At 42.4% G+C, this 6786-nt stretch overlaps 1 protein-coding gene across 1 annotated transcript in view; it reads left to right on the top strand.

Moving 5' to 3' along the window:
- Window positions 1-948: 948 nt before the first annotated feature.
- Window positions 949-6786, top strand: part of LOC143155908 (ICOS ligand-like) — a 36976-nt gene continuing 31138 nt past the window's right edge. Inside the window, exon 1 of the mRNA XM_076328882.1 lies at window positions 949-1020. The gene's annotated coding sequence lies outside the window, so the exon portion shown is untranslated. The remainder of the gene's footprint in view (window positions 1021-6786) is intronic.

Raw genomic sequence — 6786 nt, 5'->3', positions numbered from 1 at the left:
CGATTCAATGCAAGAGAGGCTACCCAGAAACTGGTAGTTTAAAGATGAGAGTTGAACAGGATCCACCTAATATACTTTTCCATTTCTGATGCACGAGTGCTGAATTGTGCAGTTATGTGCAACAAAACCCCAGTGAAGCAATGCATGCTAGCAAATGCCCATAGAAAGAAAACTTAAAATTCCTTTATGAAATGACATAGCAGAACATGCGAGGCACCCACACCCAAGTCGACAGCTCAGCAAGATGCAAGCAGGAGCTCTCTCTCTAGGAGAAAGAGAAAGGCTTCTACCACAGCTGGCTGAAAACATAAGGGGTAAGCATCAAAAGCAGAGAGCCAGTGAAATGACAGTGCTTGACTGCAGAGCAAATAAAAGAGGCAGAGCTTTTTTTGGACGATGTAGAGTTCGGAAAGGTATGCTTGGAAACTGCAAGTGGTAGCCCCTGTGTTCAGGTGTATAGGACACTAAATACATGAATGTCAGTTAAAACTAATTGTGAAGAGATGTGGGTTTTTTAAATTATTTTCTTTTCCTAATGGAAAGAACCAAAGTCTCAAGTGCCTGCTTGAGCTAAGAGGCAAGAGTTGTTTCAGAAGTATTACCAAAATCCTTATTCTGAACATCTTCAAGTGGCACATTCATGCAAAGAAATGCTTCTTGACAGGGACGTGTTTTAGTGGACAAAAGGTAGATAGTCCTCCTAGAAAGGACTGCAATACCAGAATGTTGCATTAAAGTTTGGGAAAAGATGAAAAGTGAAATATTGAATGTTCCTGAGCTTTTACTATTGGTAAAGTGGCAGCTAACAAAAGTCCTTAGGTCAGCTGAGCGTGTTATAGTGAGCGCTGCCAATAATTCCTTTTATTCCTCAGCTAGTCAAGAAACACAGCCCTCGATATCTGAGTCATTGCTCCACATCCTGCCCTGCTTCAGCACTTCCTCATTCAAGGCAGAGGCTCCTCGCAGCAGCACATTTGAATCTCAGCACATTCAGACAGGATACTGAGAGATTCTACCGAGGTAAGTAGGAGATCAAGTTTTCTATCTTGAAATACTGATATACTGATACTGCTGAAACTGCAGTATCTTGGCTATGCCCTTTTAGCTAAGTTCTTTTACAATTGCTTCAGATGACGTGAACGTGGGAAAAGTGAAAAAGAAACAATCTGGGTTTGGTTGTTTGGTTTGTGTTGGGTTTGTTGTTTGTTTTTTTTTTTTCCTTTGTCATAAGTGGCAGCTTGCTGGAGAGAAAAAATACAGATTGAGGGGTTTCCCAGTTAAAAGGTTTCAGCTCTGTAACTCCACTCCCCTTCACTGACTGCCAGCTGGGGTGCACTTAGACTGCAAAATGAGAAGTGAGGCTAAGGCTACCGGTAAAACAAAAGGCAGCTTTCACAGCTTTCACCTGACACCCCAAAAGGCATCTCCAACTAATTTATTCACTGAGTACAGTTTTGCCTTTATTTCTGCTCTTTATCTTTTTGCTTTTCTTTAGTCATTAAACTGACACACCAACAGAAGTGACCAAAGGGGGAGTTTCAGTTTAGTGAAGTTCAGAGAATGAACACTAGGCTGAAAATAATCACACTTACTACTTCGAAAAGTCAGCTGAGTAAGAGAAAGTGGTGAGTGTCTTATCTGAGCCTACTAGTCACACCAAAAACAAAACCTTGCATAACTTTTCAGGTTCTGAATGGTCACTGTTTACAAACTGACAGTGTGTAACAGCAGCTAAAACCCCCTGTGCGAGGAAGGTAAGGAGTCCCGTTGTACTGAGCAGCGCACACACAATCACTTAAGTTAGGGCTGCACAAAACTCTAGGTCTCAGTTTGCAGCTAGTGAAGAAATCAAGTGCAAGAGTGAAAAGACAAGAAAGAGGGCAAGCAACTGCAATTTGCCCAAGTCGTAAGCCACCATAGTTTGTGACAAGTGTTTGTGGACTTTGAAAAAGAAGATAAGATATTGTTGCACAAGTAGGTTTCAGGCAAATTTGTTCCCCTTGAGCTTTGATGGAAGGTTTATATTAGATGAATAAAAAAGAAAACACACAACCATAGATGTACATACCAGTCCATACAGCAGGGCATTTAAAATAACTTTTCCATTTTAAAATCTATTTTTATTCTTGATAGCTTGTCCCTCCTTCAGAAGCAACTGTACCCACCAAGGTAACGCAGGGAGAGAGGAGGGTAGAAGAGAGTCACCTTGGAAAAGTACAAAGCAACTGATGTCACGAAGCCTAATTTCCTGTACCTCTGTGTGAAATTGGAATTCGGGCCCCTCAAGAGCCAGCTCATACCAGACAATTTTGCCTTTTTGAAGACTAAATTGACAGAAGTATTTCACCAGTTGACTAAAACTGAATCCTGAGCGAGCAGTGAAACTACACAGCTATAGATTTCAGTTCTCATGAAATCAAAAAGCTTGCTATTGTTTTGAGTTTGACTTGATAATACAGGTGTTAAGCAACGTAAAGGCAGAGATCAGCACAGATTTTTCCTTCTAGAGACATTAATTAGTTATTTCTAGAAAGAGAGGAGGTGGTAGAAAATTTTCATCTCCAAGCCCTCTTTTTGTAATGCACACCAGGCCACTGAAATATTTACCAAATGAGTACTACAAAAAAGTCTCCAACATGCTGTCTGCAGTTATGAAAGTCCTAAAATGAGATTGCATTGATGTATACTACATTCAAGAGACTGATCTTTCGGTGGAAGTCGCCACTTCTTCACATTTTGTCTGCCAGAGAAGCCATTCCGGGGGGTGGGAGGCTGGAAGAACATTTTACTTTTCAAAAGAAAAAACCCTATATATTATTTTAAAAAAAAAAAAAAAAAAAGAAAAAACAACCACACACAACAGTGCAGTCAACTCTTTAGGGGGCTTGTTGGCTTTTCCCACCTTATCATTGTACATGACATCTATGGCTTACTGCTAGCACAAAACAGACATGGGTTTGTTGGAGCAGGTCCAGAGGAGGTCCACAAAAATAGTCAGTGGGCTGGAGCACCTCTCCTCTGAAGAAAGGCTCAGAGAGTTGGGGCTGTTCAGCCTGGAGAAGAGAAGACTCTGGGGAGACCTTATTGCAGCCTATCAGTACTTAAAGGGGGCCTTATAAGAAAGATGGAAAGAAACTTTTTACTAGGGCCTGTAGCGACAGGACAAGGGGCAATGGTTTTAAACTGAAAGAGGGTAGCTTTAGATTGGACATAAGACATTTGTTGTGATGAGGGTGGTGAGACACTGGAAGAGGTTGCCCAGAGAAGTTGTGAATGTCCCATCATTGGAAGTGTTCAAGATCAGGTTGGATGGGGCTTTAAGCAACCTGATCTAGTGGAAGACATCCCTGCCCGTGGCAGGGGGGTTAGACTACATGATCTTTAAGGGTCCCTTCCAACCCATTCTATGTTTTTATTGTTAGTATTTAAGAATCCTTTGAAAAAGTTGAGCTGGTTTCTGTCTCTCACACCCCCAGTTACATTCCTTCTCTGAACTGCGTTACAGCCTTCCTTCCCACTCAGGACGAGGAGCCCATAGAGCCAGCCGCCCCCTGCGGAAGCTGAGCATTCCTAAACACACACAGAAAGTAGCAGTCCAGTCCAGGTGATGGGACACTGAAGGCACACGTCAATGGTCAGAGCTTTGTTTCAACAGGCAAGAGAAAGGAGGAGAGGAAAAGCCTCTGAACAATGAGATACTTTTCTGCCATAGTCCATTAAATATACATAGACACACATACTGAATGTGAACATATATTCAGTGAAATACCTCATTGAACACTGACAATTTTCAGAGGCACATGGGGATGTATACACATTGCAGATGTACCTGCGGTCAGATTTTTCAAAGCAGCCTGAGCCTCAGAGACTTCCAGTCATTGATTTCAGTTCACATCTGCCCATATGTCTTTAAAGCAGCACCTCAGCACTTTCATGCACATCTTAACCACATGGCAAGGCATGGTGCAGAGGTGCCTGTGCTAACAGGGTCTGGAGAAGTGCCACTGCCTCCACGTTGCACTGGCATGAATTCCCTGTGTTGATGAGGAGTTACTAATTGCAGCTCCCCACCACACTCACAGGGCTCTGCTGCTCCTGGCCTGGGAGAGGAGCTCAGATCAGCACAGCACAGGGCTGCGTGGACACCCTCAGCCCTGGCCCGAGGCACCCATACCACCTATGGTGGTTAGCAGAGGCATACCATAACTCACACTAGCTTGGGTTTTTAACTGGGTTTATTGCTGGGAGGGAGAAAGGAGAGATTGGTTTTGATGGTGGGGGTTTGGGTTTGGGTTTTTTTTGTTTGGGTATTTTTCTCTTTAAGTTTTCCTTTTCCTTCCCGGTCACACAGAGTACTGAACAAATAAAGCTACAGCCACCTTCAGCATCACTAAAAGGAATGTCCATTTTATGGCTGTAGCTAATTTCAGATTTCGTTGTTCTCTCAGCTGCTTTTCCCTCTATTTTCTCTGTATTTTCTTTTTTCTAAACTCTGATTCCAACCACCAGACTTTTCTACCAGTCTGTCCCTATGCTAGTTGCTAAAGTCATCCGTAACAGAATAAAATAAATGGCTGGTACTAGGACAGTGTCTTCAAGGAGGTACCCAATAAGACCGAAGGAAGAAAGTGTATCGCCCTTAATCGTTAATCGTTTTCAAGATGCCTGCTGAGTAAGGGACAAGGGGTAAAGAAAATTAAAAAAGAAAAAAAATCATGAATTGGAGAAAATATAATCTATTCTAGATGGACTAGAATATATACAAGTCCTAAACTGCAGAGGTGTCCATGTGCCTATCAACCCCTAGGAATGCAGATTGCTCAGAACAACTCTGCCTCCCCAGCACAACAGTTTACAAACAATAAATACATAGCTAGCTCAAGGACTCCAAGCTAGACAGTTTCCAGGCATGGAAGACTTGCTCTGACTTTGTGCATGTTAAACTACACAACTTCTTACAAGGGATGTGACCGCAGTCTAAGTTCAGTTAAGATGTCTTAACATCCCAGAGCCAACTGTCTTAAAGCCATACTTTCTTTTAATCCCCCATCTGTGGGTTACCACTTTTTGGTTTTGCTTTTAATGCAACCACAGGAAAAAATTCCCTCATGAACAGCAGAAAAGCTCAACCCACCACAGCTTTTCTAGTTACAACATAAAAGCACCTTCGGCAACAGATACTACTTCAGTTCAGCCACTGTCTCAGAGGGTCCACCTCCTTGCAGGTGTGTGTGGGAGGGAAGCCCTCGAACCCGTGTTGGCAGCCTCCTGCCTTGCTAAGGCTTGTGCATAAACTCCAGCAAACGTTGCCTGTATATGATTTGTTTTACCACATCCTCTGGACCCTTTACTCTTAGTGTAAGTGAAGGTGGCTCAACTATGCCCTTTCAGCAAGAGGCTTGCTCTGTTAGCAGACAGGACAATGCGTAAGCAAGACTTCGAGAGGAGTAAAATGCCGTTTGCACAGATCTACAAAGGCATCAAGAGCTAACACCAAAATCTATGACTGCAGCATCCGTATAGCAATATACCCCTGGAAAGCAGAATTATTCATTCAACACACCCAGGCACCCAGCCCACCTACTGAGTGTAGCGGGCATTAATGCAGCACAACAGTAAGAGCACTCAGTAGCATCCTGAAGGAAAGCACCTGCAGTGGATGGAAACCACAGGACTTGGTGTCATTTGCAAGGATTTGTTTCAAGTATTTCAGTTTCAGTTACCGCAGTTTACCAAAGTTTCACTCTGAATTCACTTCTGTTCTATAAACAAAGAGTGCTGGTGACTGGTGTAATTTCACTTTTGCTTGGTGTAGTTGAAGAGTGCAACTTTAATGAAGAGTGGGGAGGATGGAAAAAATAGGCAAATTATTCATCCAGAGAACACTAGTTTTTTAATTTTTAAAATTATTTCTATAACTAGTTTTGCATGCAGGTATTTTCATCTCACACCTCCTTGTGTATATATTAATGTGCAGTTTTCTGTATGATTTTATTTCATTTAAAATTTCCTTGCAAGGTGGCTGGAAAGACTAGGCACAATGAGGTGAAAGAGACTGCTATTTGCTTGATTTTTTTCTCCCTCAGTTTATGAATAAAGTTAGTTAGTTGAGAAATACATTTGGACTCTACAACTAAGTGCGTTTGAAGTATCTCTTCACCTCTGGCTTCCCAGATGTCATTTCCTAACATATGAGTTTCTCTGTGTTCCACATTGCCACGTGCTTAAGTTCTGAGCCCGAAGTTTTTTGTAAAAGCAAACTTGCTTTCAGCTCCTTTCCTTGCCAGAGCAAGGTCAGCTGTCACCACAGTTAGAGAGCTGTCTGAGCTAGAGCCAAGCTGTTCCTTGCCATCGTTTCTGATAAGAGGATTATTTTATTTTGACATCAGGAAAGGGAAGAGCATCCAGAACTCCCTACAGCTCCCTTGCTGAGGCAGCCCAGCTTAAATTTGGTTGTTCCTTTTAAAGAGTAGATTTACAGGGTCCGTAGGGAGTTGCTGCATTTTGCCTCCTGCATCCTTGCATGCATGCAAACTGACTATTGTGTACATCTGCAGACTCAGCATGTTCCAGCTACCCAGCTTTGGAGAAGCTGGCATTGTCTTTTTCTTCCCCATTACAGCAAACTAACAGTGCAAAAAACACTGAACTGCAGCCAAAACACACTTGTCTTGCAGCTGCTGTCTCTTGCAGTTACCATAAACTTACTTCTTGAAAGGAGATAATTTCCTTTTACCCAAATGCACTTTACTATCCAGACAAGGACATATCTCTTAAATAGCTATT

The sequence above is a fragment of the Aptenodytes patagonicus genome, chromosome 1, assembly GCF_965638725.1.
Source record: "Aptenodytes patagonicus chromosome 1, bAptPat1.pri.cur, whole genome shotgun sequence".
Taxonomy (NCBI): domain Eukaryota; kingdom Metazoa; phylum Chordata; class Aves; order Sphenisciformes; family Spheniscidae; genus Aptenodytes; species Aptenodytes patagonicus.
The sequence above is the reverse complement of the archived record's forward strand: the minus strand, read 5'-3'. Positions and strand labels throughout refer to the sequence as shown.